The sequence below is a fragment of the Pinus tabuliformis genome, chromosome 9 (genome assembly GCF_031772625.1).
Source record: "Pinus tabuliformis cultivar Carrire ecotype Pingquan chromosome 9, CPIR1, whole genome shotgun sequence".
NCBI lineage: Eukaryota > Viridiplantae > Streptophyta > Pinopsida > Pinales > Pinaceae > Pinus > Pinus tabuliformis.
This window is the reverse complement of record NC_142307.1, coordinates 841,763,079-841,775,666: the sequence shown is the minus strand read 5'-3', so window position 1 is coordinate 841,775,666 and position 12,588 is coordinate 841,763,079. Positions and strand designations below refer to the sequence as shown.

The following is a 12,588-nucleotide window of genomic DNA, read 5'->3' as shown; positions in this document are numbered from 1 at the left end:
AGGTGAAGGAAACAGACAACGACAGCTTGGGTTCAATAAGCTACCTACTGCTTCCCAATGGATCTTAAATCAATTTTATTATGAAAAGCCCTGTCTTTTAATTGGTCGCTGAGTGCTTGAGGAATTTCAAGAATCTACAGTTCTATCCTTCTCAGGACACTCTGTCTCTGAGACGGCCAGTGCTATAGTGGGAAAATTTTCATTCTGTATTGGCAGTCTCTGCCATGCTTCTTTTGAACTAGCATGACCATAGGTCTGGGTAGGTCTAGCAGAGTGATAACCTGCTTTTCCCTTGACATGATGTCCTAGTCCAGTGGATAACAAAAGAAGGATTTCCTATCTCATGGTGTAGACTTAAATTAAGGCCAACAAATTTATCAACTTGGAAAAAGAGAAACAAATAAACTAAATAGGATTGAAACCTAAGACATCCAGTGGTAGTAAACTCTACTAACTGAAGATTTATTGACTATGCTAAATACTGACCATAGTCAAATTTTATCATAGGTGCATTATTGGGTCAAAGCGCCAACATAAAACATGAAATTGATTCATCAACCACTTCATCATTATCATATCCTAACAAAGACAAAATAATAGCAATGATTTGTCTTGAAATATCTGGGGGGATTGTAGTCCTGCAAAGAAGTAGATATGTTAGATTTCCTTTAAAACCCAGTAACTGATTTGCAATTTCTAAGTGTACTACCAAAAATACAAACAACTGCTGTTCTAGAAACTTAAATTACAAATGCACTGAGTTTTCTAACTTGGCATGCATAGCAGAAATAAATAAATCAGAAAACAAACACATTCAACACATACAACACAAGATATGCCCAGGAAACTGCAACTGTGGGGAAGACCCGCAAACTCTGTGTGTCTTTTATTATCTTCTGCAAAAGAGTAATCTTCAGAAAATTTACAGCAAGGGAAACTTCCCTTTCACCACAGGAAAACCACTGATCAACTCCCAAGATAATCAAACTGCCTTCCACGCACTCGCTCTGCCAAATGGCTGCACAATTGGGTTTATCTGCACCCTGTACGGACGCGCAACTCACTCTCTCTACACACGCGTGCGAGCTGAACCACTGCTGAAGCTGATTGAGAAAGCATAATTTAGCCCTCTCTTACTCTCTTTTCCCTGGCCGCTGAAACTCTATGATCTGCTGAAACCCGAGTCTCTCCCTTTGTTGATCTGACACACCCTCTTTGTGCCCTTTGAACTGGCCACCTCTTTGCTCTATCTCCTCTTATAATTTTGACCTTAACCCTAACATCACTCTCAACGGCTGAGATTAGATCTTGATGAAAGGCTAAGATTAAATCATAAATAGACTTCAAGATTTAAAATTTTTCCTAACTTTAGGAATTAGTTATATAAATTAATATTCTGCTAAGTGGCTGTCTTTCAGGTCCCTCTGCTAGCCTTAGCATTTAGGCAAGCAAAACCCTTACTTCTCTACTCCAATCAACACTCTCTCTTAGAGAGGAAGGTGTTTTGTACTACGCCCAACTTCTCTTTGAGGTAAACAAATTTGCTCCCTGGCAAAGGCTTGGTTAGAATGTCTGCTGTCTTCTCCTCTATTGGTACATGTTGGAGTGTAACTATACCTCTTTGAACAATGTCCTTGATGTGGTGATAACATATGTTGATGTGCTTTGAGCGATTGTGAAACACTAGATTCACAGAGAGTTTGATGCAACTTTTATTGTCACAATGTATCACAGTGGGCTCTAGCTCTTGTCCAAACAAGGCCACGAGCAACTTCCTCAACTAGATAGCTTCGCACCTTGCCATTGCCAGACTAGCAGTCATATACTCGGCCTCAGTTGAGCTCAATGCAACAAATCTCTGCTTCACGCTGAACCAAGAAACAATTGATGATCCAACACTAAACGTGCAACTTGATGTGCTCTTCTTGTCTGTGGAACTCCTTGCTCAATCTGCATCGGTGAAGCCCTCAAGCTTCGACCTATCAACCTGTCTAGAATCCATACCACAATTCGTATTCTACTGCCCCCCCAAGATATCTCAATACATGCTTGACAACAACCCAGTGTGCTCTGGTAGGCTCGACCATAAACTGGCTCAAAGTGTTAATTGCAAAACATATGTCTGACCGCGTGTTTACCAAATACATAAGCGTCTGTACCGCCGATAAAGTGTGGGGTCTACTTGCTTTGTCTTGGATGTGTTAACCTTCCTCCAGTTTGTGACTAAAGGCGTGGTCATGGGCCTGCAATCCTGCATGTGAAATCTCCTCAAAACCTCCAAGGCATACTTTCCTTGCCCCAAGAAGATCTCTCCATCTCCCGCCAAACCTTCAATCCAAGGAAATAGTGCATCAGCCCCATATCCTTTATCTCAAACTCACCTGCAAGATCTCTCTTGGACTTCTGGATCAGTTTATTTGCACGTGTCAAATTAGATCATCCACATATAACGCTAAGAATAAGTGACTCACCTCCAACAATGTAGTAGAGGTTGGGGACCGCTTCACTCTTGGTGAAGCCCAATCCTTGAAGGTAACTGTCTATCCAGGCATACCATGCCCGTGGAGTCTGTTTGAGCCCATACAAGGCTCTCTTGAGTCTGCGTATGTGTGTCTCTTCGCTACATGTCTCAAGCCCCTTCAGTTGCACACTGTAAATCTCTTCCCTAACAACCCCATTCAGGAATGTTGTTTTAAGTTTTAACGTCCATCTAGTGGATCTTCCACCCAATTTGAGCTACAATCGTTATGATAGTCTTGACAGATGAATATCTGGCCACTGAGGCAAAGGTCTTGTCATAGTTGATCCCTTCTATGAGAATCCTTTTGCCACAAATATTGCCTTATATTTCTCGATGTTGCCGTCAACACTATGCTTGATATTGTACACCCAGCAAGAGCCCACCATAGATTTTCCATCTAGCCTCGGTACCACTTCCCAAACATCATTCTTCATGATGGAGGCATACTCCACCATGGTATCTCTCTACACTTGCTGAGTGGCTACATCTTGGTAAATGGAAGGCTTGAAATCCAACAACTTTGTCATAAGTGCGATATACCCTATGTACCTCGGTGGTTGTTTGCTTTGGCAAACTAATGTACTGGTAGCATCAACTCGCTCTTGCACCTCTTGGATTAATTGCTTTGCCCATCTTGTCATTGTCGATCCCTTCTACCTATGAGAATCCTTTTTCCATAAATATTGCCTTATATATCTTGATGTTGCCATCAACCCCATGCTTGATGTTGTACACCCAACGAGAGCCCTCCACAGATTTTCCATCTGGCCTAAACACCACTTCCCAAACTGATGGAGGCATACTCCTCCACCATGGCATCTCTCTACACCTATTGAGTGGCTGCATCTTGTTAACTGGAAGGCTCGACATCCAACAACTTCGTCATAAGTGTGATATATCCTGTGTACCTCTGTGGCTATTTTCTTTGGCGAACTAATGTACTGGGAGCATCAACTCGCTCTTACTCCTCTTGGATTAATTGCTCTGACCATCTTGTTCTTCCTCCTTGCATTGGGAGTCACAGCCAGAGTGGGTTCCACTCTCCTCCAATTGCGTGTCCCCCTCGTCGTTATGCTACTTGGCCTTCCCATCAACATGTTCAATTGTAGTCTGAGGTATTGGTTGAGGCTCCTGCTTGGGAGCCTGCTTCTCCTCCTATATATTAGTCAGCTCACTCTCTAAAGACTTCCTCAAACTTCACATCTCTCCTAATTACTGTTTTCTTGAGTGCTGATAAATACACCTTGTACGCCTTGGATGCCTTGTTGTTGTTGAATTTGCTACAAGATGAACAATAGAAACCAATTTTTTAATCTGATAATTACTACCTAATGATCTTCAAATAGATTATACACAAAATTTCAATAGTAAATGCAACAGAAACAATAAAGATTATAAAGAGATAGCCATGCACAATAGAGAAAACACATTTTCCTTAGGAAACCCAAACTTGGGAGAAAACCCAACAACTTTTTTTTTCTAGGAGAAATTATACTTTAGCAAGGTTTACAAATCCATTTTTTTTTCTAGAAATCTGTGCCAAAATCCAAGTCCAAATACTTGTCAAAACTAGTCAATTTCTAGCAAGTCAATGCTAGTCAAACCAATGTTGCATTAATCGTTATTGGGATAATATCGACGCGAGGAAAAAATTGGGAAAATTTTTAATTATCGAGGAAGAATCGGAAATAATCGGGAAAAAATCGTTTGGTACAAAAATATTATTTTTTTTTCAATTTTTTTAATATCTAAACCATCTACAACATAAAATAAATATGATAAAAGAACTAATATATAAGATGTTTAATATCATTTCTAGTGCTAAAATCACACATAACATTGAATCATGTCCTGAATAGTAAGCCCTGACTCCTGAGTCCCAACTCAGCGTCAAAATATCAACAAAAAATATTATAATGTATCTCATCATGTCATAATGTCATATACAACAAAATGAAGAAAATAACTAAAGTCTAATCCTATTGATTTCCTCTGCCCCTCTTGCGAGAAAATGCCACAGCTTTCCCTTTCTTTCTAGATGTAGATGCTGGTGCTGTTGGAGTTGGCAGTGGAGTCTGCTGTGCTCTAGAAGCTGAAGAACTAGAAGTAGGAGCTATAGGAGGTAGACCACGTCCTCTACTGGTGGCAGGGGTAGCCTGGGCAGGTCGTGTCACCTCCTCCTCCTGTTCCTCCTCCTCCTCCTCCTCCTGCTCCTCCTCCCCCTCCACTACATCCTGCACTAACCAATCATCAACAGACTCCATGAGAGGCCTCTCAGCCTCAACCCTCCATGCAGTAGTGGTGTCAATGCCATCCAATGAGATGGCCTCCACATCAGGTGTCCTCTCAAGTTGCCTCACCACAATCGAAGATTGTAGTAGATGTAGACCATGTCATTAAGTCGCTGGGACTCCAACCTGTACAAAGATCATGAAATAATAATTAATAATTATAAAAAAAAAATTGTTTAATGAATTCAAAAATTATTTGGAAATTTGCAATATTTTAAATGTTTAAGTGTTAACCTGTTACACTTCTTGTTGTGTATTTTTTTGAAATACACTCCAGTTGTGCTCACATCCTGAGGAACTACATGTTTGGCTGAGGATGTGAATGGCAAGCTTTTGCAAAACAGGTACCCTGCCACCATACATTCTCCACCATGCATCTAAAACAAAATTGCAAATAAAATTTTAAATAAACATAAGAAAAAAATGGAATTTGAAGAGACAATGAAATTTGAAACAAAGTTACAAACTAAAAAATACTTGGCATTTTAATTGTCCTATCAGTGACAACCATCTCAAAGCCAAACGTGCCACCTGCCATCCTATATGTCTCAATTTCTTTAGAGATCTCTATATGTTCTGTTGGAGATCGCACCATCTTCTGGACACAGGATAAGAATCCATCCATGATCTCAGCATCAAATACAAGCCGACATGCATAATAAAATGTGGGGTTCAGGAAAATCCCAGCAGCATGAATGGGACGATGGAGTGTGTTGTTCCATCGCTCATCAATCACTCCCCATAGGAGGAGTTGTCTCTGAAACCCATCATCTCCCTTATCATCATAGTAGGCCCGAATGACTTCTTTGGCCCTGTCCATGGCCTCATACAAATAGCCCATTGCGGGCTTCTCACCATCAGCCAACCGAAGAACCTTTACCAAATGTTCAGTGACGACACACACCACCTGCATTCCCATCCAGAAGTCTTCCTGGTATGAAACTACTCTGCATACGACCTCTCCCTCTAGTTTGCGGCTTATTGGAAAAGCACGCCACTCTTTTGAAAGAAACATTCTCTTCACATCCCACATAGAATTCAAGAGGGGTTGAAGAGATATGAAACTGGTGGCAAACCATGTAATGGTGGGGCGCACCAACTCTTTGTTGTTGGTGAATCTTCTCATCAAGCTAAGCACAAATGTATGGTTATATATAAATTTTGTAATGCTTTTGGATGAATCAACAATATTTTTGACAAAGGGAATTTTCCCTATGCCCTCCAACATCAAATCAATACAGTGTGCAGCACAAGGTGTCCAAAATAAAGTAGGATGCCTGTCCATAAGCATCCTGCCAGCAACAACATAATTTGCAGCATTGTCCGTTATGACTTGGACACCATTTTCTACACCCACCTCCAAAATAAACACATCTAACAAATTGCATAAAGTTCTTGCATCTTTGATTTGTGCAGATGCATCAACAGATTTGATAAACATAGTCCTGTTGGGACAACTAACCAAGAAGTTTATAAGGGTTCTCCCCTTTTGGTCAATCCAATCATCTGACATAACAGTGCATCCTATTTGTGCCCATGATGCCATAAAATCCTCTAATCTTTGGGTGCAGTCAAGCTTTTCATTTTGAAGAATCTGGCTTCTGAAATCATGATAAGAAGGGATTTTGTACCCTGGGCCAACACTTGCAATAACATCAATAGCAGGTTGGAAAAATGGATTATTCCTTACAATGATGAAAGGAATATCACTCCAGAGGAGAAATTTTGCCAGCGACTTGTCAGCTTGTTCTTTCTCAGTTCTTTTTAGCATTGAACTGATAGATGGCTGTGAACCAGGTGTGGTTCGAGGAACAAAAAATGATGTGGTAGCTACCGGATTGGTTGATGTTGCAGTAGAACCAGTGGCACTTGCTTCAGCTGACTTTTTTAGTTGCCTCTTCATTTCTTCTTTGGCCTCTCTATTCTGATCTAAAATTTCCAATGCTTTCATGGCTCTTCGGATGAGTTTAGGATTTGTATTTGTGCAAGGCCTTACATCAAATCCAGGGATTTGTGCAAGGTGATACTTCAATCTGTACACCCCCCCGGACATTTGGAACCCACACAACTTGCAATTCAAGTTTAGTCTATCATTCGGAGCTTTAGGTTCACCAAATTCCTAGAAAGGGTCCAATTTCCTTGGCATGTTTGTTTTTGAACTTTGAAGTCGAAAATTTGAATGGTGTTTCGGTGAAGTTGTGAACTATGGGAAAATAAGGATTACAATTTAGTATTTACAAGTTACAAACTTACAATTTAGTATTTTAATTTTTACATTGTACAAAAACTAAAAAAAATAACATACATTTTAAGAAACCCCATTCCAAACCCAACCAAAAAAACTAAAAAACAATATATCAAAAACCCCATTCCAAACCCAACCAAAAAAACTAAAAAAAATTACATTGGGCAAATTTCATAAACCCCATTCCAAACCCAAGTTACCCAACCAAAAACAACGAAAAAAACATAAACAAAGTTTCAAAACAATGAAAACAAAAAAAAATTTGTGCCCATACCGTTTCTATGGAGATAATCAGTCTCCTCCTCTTGATTTTCTCCTCCACGCACTTGAAATAGCTCCAATCCTCTCCAAGCAAAATCTCCAAGCCCTCTCCAACACTCCACTGCCCTCTGCGCGCCTAACTGTGCAAATGAAATGAAAAAAAATCGACTTTTGCCTTATAAAACCGCGCTGCCCCGCCCACGGCGATAAATTGGGAAAAAATCGCGTATAAAAAATATACATGAGTATTACTCGCGATAATATCGGCTTCAGGAAAAAATCGCGATAAAGCGATAATGTCGCGATATTATCGCGATTTTAACAACATTGAGTCAAACCAACCCAAAATACACAAGTCAACATTGGTCAAAATTTCAAATTGTAAAAAATTCGGTCCTGTGGCCCTTGAGGTCCACTGTGGTCAATTGCAGTCATAAATCTGTGGTCAAAGTTTTGCTGCTTGAAAAAATCTAGTCAAACTCGGTCATAAGAAAACTCAATTAACTTAATCAAAGCTTGGTTGACTAGTCGAGAAATCAGCGCAGTCAAACCTCCAAATCAATTCGGTCAAATCTTCAATTTGTCCTCTTTGGCTTCACATGTGTGACTGCTATAGGAGAGAGAAGTTGTGATGATGAATTTGTCAAAATGAAGTGTCACATTATGTATTTATACAAGTCGAATGGGTGAATTTTGACCAAGGGACACACCCTTTTATGGTGGGATCGACTTGTTCTTTTTGAGCCTACATGATGCCAAAAAGAATAAAATTTAAATTTAAATTTTGTAATTCTTCTAGGCCAACATAGGTGACCTCTTGGAATGTGGGAATACCTCCCGATGTTACACAAAAATCAACGCTCCCTCTTAGCGAGGGAGGTATTCTCCTTTGCTGCAACAAATTTCCTCTTAGTTGAAATTTCTCCTTCACAAGAAATGTTCATGAGCTTGCTATGTTGATGCATGTGTGAAAATTCCTTGAATGCAGTTACTGGAGATTTATCTTCTAACTGTTAGTGGTTTATTTGTCTTTTGAAATATTATTCGACAAATAACTAAAAGTTCACTGTTGCATTATTCAAAATAAAAGTGCTGCAGAAATATAAAAACTGGAATTGATAAAATATATATGCACACACAAAAATATAACACTGTTGTTTTTGGACAAATGTCCTTGGAAAAACCTCGAATGGAAAAGTAGTGCAACAGATGAGGGTTTTATTATTCTTCTTCAGCAATTTAAGAGTACAATGATCTGCTTTGCCAATCTGACAAAGCTTCAACAATCTACTACTGGCAAAATACTTTGGAAGACAATTGTGTCTCCCTTTGCAGTTGATTAGCATCTCCAAGTCACTCGCACCTCCCCCTGGAATTCACACTTCTTGTTGGAATGTGCAGATCTGGTCGTGGAGAAATCGTACTGCCTTGGAATCACTTCTAGGCAACTCATCTAGCTTCCCTCTGCCTCCAAAATCCACTCGCTCTACCTCCAAGACCCTGATCCGACAATTGGCAAATGAAATGTGGCTCTTACGGTAACTCGCACTGGGTAAACTGGCTAACTTGCATTGCTATATTCAACCTCATCTGCATATGAATTCAACCTCCTCTTTCCTGTCTCCTGGACACTGGGAAATGCTGAGGAAAATTCCTCTGGACTCCTACTCTTAAATCTATGCCAAATCCATTGCTTTGATGCTTTCCCTAGCTTCAACTACACCCTTGCTGAATACCTGCAACTGGGTAGTTGAATTGCTCAGCTCATTAACTGTGTCTTCTTCGATCCCTTCATCCTGCTCTTATAATGTCTCATTGGAATCTCAACGACCATGATTTCATCTCAATCGATGGCTAAGATCAATTTCACTTCATCAATAGAAGTCTCTAGAGAAAAATCGAACTTCTTTAATTAATTCCCTTTAATTAACCATTTTTTCTAAGTTAGGAAATATTTTAATTATGGCTAATTAAGTTAATTAAGGTGTCTCCAAGCATTTTCTCACGAAAAATTTTCTAGGTTTTGGAGATCTTATGTTCCTTAGTCTCTTAAACACAAAATGAGACTGGAACACCTGACCAATGCTACCATATCCAAAAACTAACACTTCCTCTTATTGAGGAAGGTCTTCTCCACTATACACATATGTTCTCGGAAGTAGACGAACTTTTCCCTCCCTAGGGCCTTCGTGAGTATATCAACCACGTGTTGCTTTGTGGGAACATGCTGTAGTTGGATCTAGGCTGCTGGTATTTGACATTTGTGATGCCTCCTTCCTTCACATCTTCAAGCTAAAATGACTCCTTGTCACTGGAAATCATTGTGAAGAAACTACTCCGATTGTCACTGTCTACTATGCTACTACACATACTCTAATCTCACATTGCTGATGCTTCTATGCTAAATTTATCACTGCACCTGTGTGTACTGATCTATCTGAATCTGAAGATCAACCTTCCATAGGGGTGCTCCCTTTGAAGCTATCCCTTTGAGTCTCAAACTCTCATTGATTTATTGTGCTACTGCAACTGGCTCTGCAACTGTCCCTTGAGTCTTTGATTATGCCTCCCTGGCTCTACATTGTCTCTCAAGTATTTGATTGCACCTTGTTGACACCTCGATCCTCATGCTACTATGGGCTCCCGTAGCAAAGGTAATGATCCATCTAAGAAATAAAACAACTGGATCTGATCTACTGATCAACCCTCCTTGGCTAGATGTAGACCTCCTGTTGCTCCTACCTTGGACCTTGCCCAATATGGCATACTGGAGTGTCATACTCTTCCTCCATATGAGGATAATGCTGCAAGCATAACAAACTCATCCTCTAACCTAGCAGACAAGTCATCAATCTCTGTCGAAGCTATTGTCTGCTTCCCCTTCATGCCCTTCTTCCTCTTTAGACATTGGTTGACATAGTGACCGAGCTCACCACATCCGAAGCACTTAACTGTCGATAGGTCCTTCTTCTTCTCTCCTTTAGAGTCTTGTCCCTAGATGGGAGCCCATTTTGCTTTTCCTTTCCTTGCAAGAGTGATGTTTTCTTCTTTCTTCTCTACCTTCGGTCCCTTGCCACTGGTGGTGGTGGTATGATCTACGAGACTAAGCCTTAGTTCCTCTTGGGTGAAGTCACTCCATAGGCGCTACCAAATAGGAAGTGTGTCTCACCCAGAAATCACTTGGACGAATGTATGCAACTCCTTGGTAAACCCGTTGAGTCTTGTGTGCACTAGCTCACTATTTGATGGTTTCTCTCCAACAATTGCAAGTTCATCTTGGATAGCCTGAATCCTAGTGAGATAGGATGTAATGTTCTCACCCTTTTGCATCTTGACCGTCCAAAGTGTCTCCTTGAGAATCATTTTCCGATTCTCAGATGGATCTTGGTACAACTTCGTGACAACATCCCACATGTCCTTTGCTGTTTGCTTCTCTGCAATATGTGGGATGATATGATCCTGTACTCTGTCGAGGAGCATCCTCTTGGCTTTGGCCATATCCTTCTTTCACTCACGATACTGGATAGGATCTGATGGCTCAACAACAACTGCTGTCACAAACTCCTTCAGACTGTGCTCATCCAATAGGAATTGCATCCTGGTCTTCCAGATACCAAAGTGGAGCTCTGCCCAACCTATCCTAATCTCTGAGCCCTGCTGTGGCCATCTCTGTGAAACTCAAAAACTGGAGAAATAAATTGGGAAATCTCCTTCTCCTTATGACTAATTAACTGCCCTTTTCCTAGCAACTCGCACTCCTCTCTTGGACTGTGTAGATCTGCTCTTGCAGTTGCCTCCAAAGTCTCTTTTCGGAACTCATACTGCCTACTAAAGGTTAGGGTTTTATTGTGAACCCTAAAGGTAGGGTTTCAGCAAAATGAGAAAACAACAAGAGATAAAGTGATAAGGGTAGATTTAATCTAAATATTAATCACCCTAACAAGAATCTTTATGATTCAAAACCGTAGACATAAGAGAGTTAGCAATATAAAACAAACTTCAAATGAGAATGATCATACGTTTTTGTATAAAGAAAATCTTGCAACAAATCTTGTAGTCTAAGACATACCTTGAGTTGTTCTTTAAAAAACCTTGTAGGACATCGTTTTCTTTGAAGCCTTTCCTTCGAAATTTTCCTACATAAGCTTTCCTATCAAGGAAAATACAAAGAAAGGATTGAGTATGCAATACAAACAAACCTTGATATGAGAAAGAAATCAAACATAAAAGAGTAAATAAGGAACAATATACTTACCTTTTGGTAAAAATGTGAAGATGTAATGTTCCTAAACAAGAATGTAAGTGATATACAAAGCATGCAAACAATCCAACAGTTAGAAAAACGGAATATACATTAAGCACCCATGGAAACAGTAGAAATAGAGGACTGCTGAGCCATTTTATTACATCTTCAGGAGAAAACACAATAGTAAAATAGAATGGTGCACTTGGGCTTGTCGCAATGGACAAGCATGACAAAGCCTAGGTGAGAAAATGCTGAACTGAAGGTTGCTACAACTGCTGCACCAAAATGAACTGCCCTGCCCCAGAAAATTGCTATGTCTGCTGATTTTGAAGGGCTGGAATCACTGCTTCCCGTGCTCAAAAAATTATGAGATTTCAGCTACTTGCTCCTTGGCCTAAATCCCAAAAACCCATGAAGGAATTGGCCAAATGTTAACCTCAAAATTCTGGCCCAAATTCCCCTTATCTTCTCTAGTTGCTGACTGAGTTGGGACCCCTATTTGACACCTTAGATCTATAAATTTAGGAGTGTGTTCCTTGCCCAAAACCCAAAAAACTCTATAAATTTAGGACTGTGATCCTTGCAAAAAACCTAGAAAAACCTAGAAAGGGTTTCCCTTGGTTCCAACCTTCAAAAATTGACTCTTCATAGCTTGGCCCTCCTCCAATTTTGAATTTTGTTGCTATGATTGATCCTGCCAATCTCTGCTCTCCCAACTCTAGCAATCCTCCTCAAATGGCCCTCTAAGTGATCTCCTACTTTTCCTGGCTAGCTCCAACTCTACAATTCCTTCCTCCAACTCTCACGTGAGCCTAGTGATGGCTCTCTGCGCAGGCCTAGGTAACTGTAAATCAGATTGATGGGATGCTGTCTCTGTTGGCTCCAAACTCGCAAGAAAGGCCGACCCTTTGTTTCTCTCCCAATCCTTTAACTCTCCCGACAAATGCTTGATCATTGATAGCTCCAAACTCCCCTTGCATATTCTCGAGCTAGCTAGAAATACGCACTCGCTGTTGTGACTGAA

At 40.3% G+C, this 12,588-nt stretch overlaps 1 protein-coding gene across 1 annotated transcript in view; it reads left to right on the top strand.

The window, feature by feature from the left end:
* The window catches only part of SFR6 (sensitive to freezing 6), a 325,720-nt gene that overhangs the window by 180,881 nt on the left and 132,251 nt on the right, over positions 1–12,588 (top strand).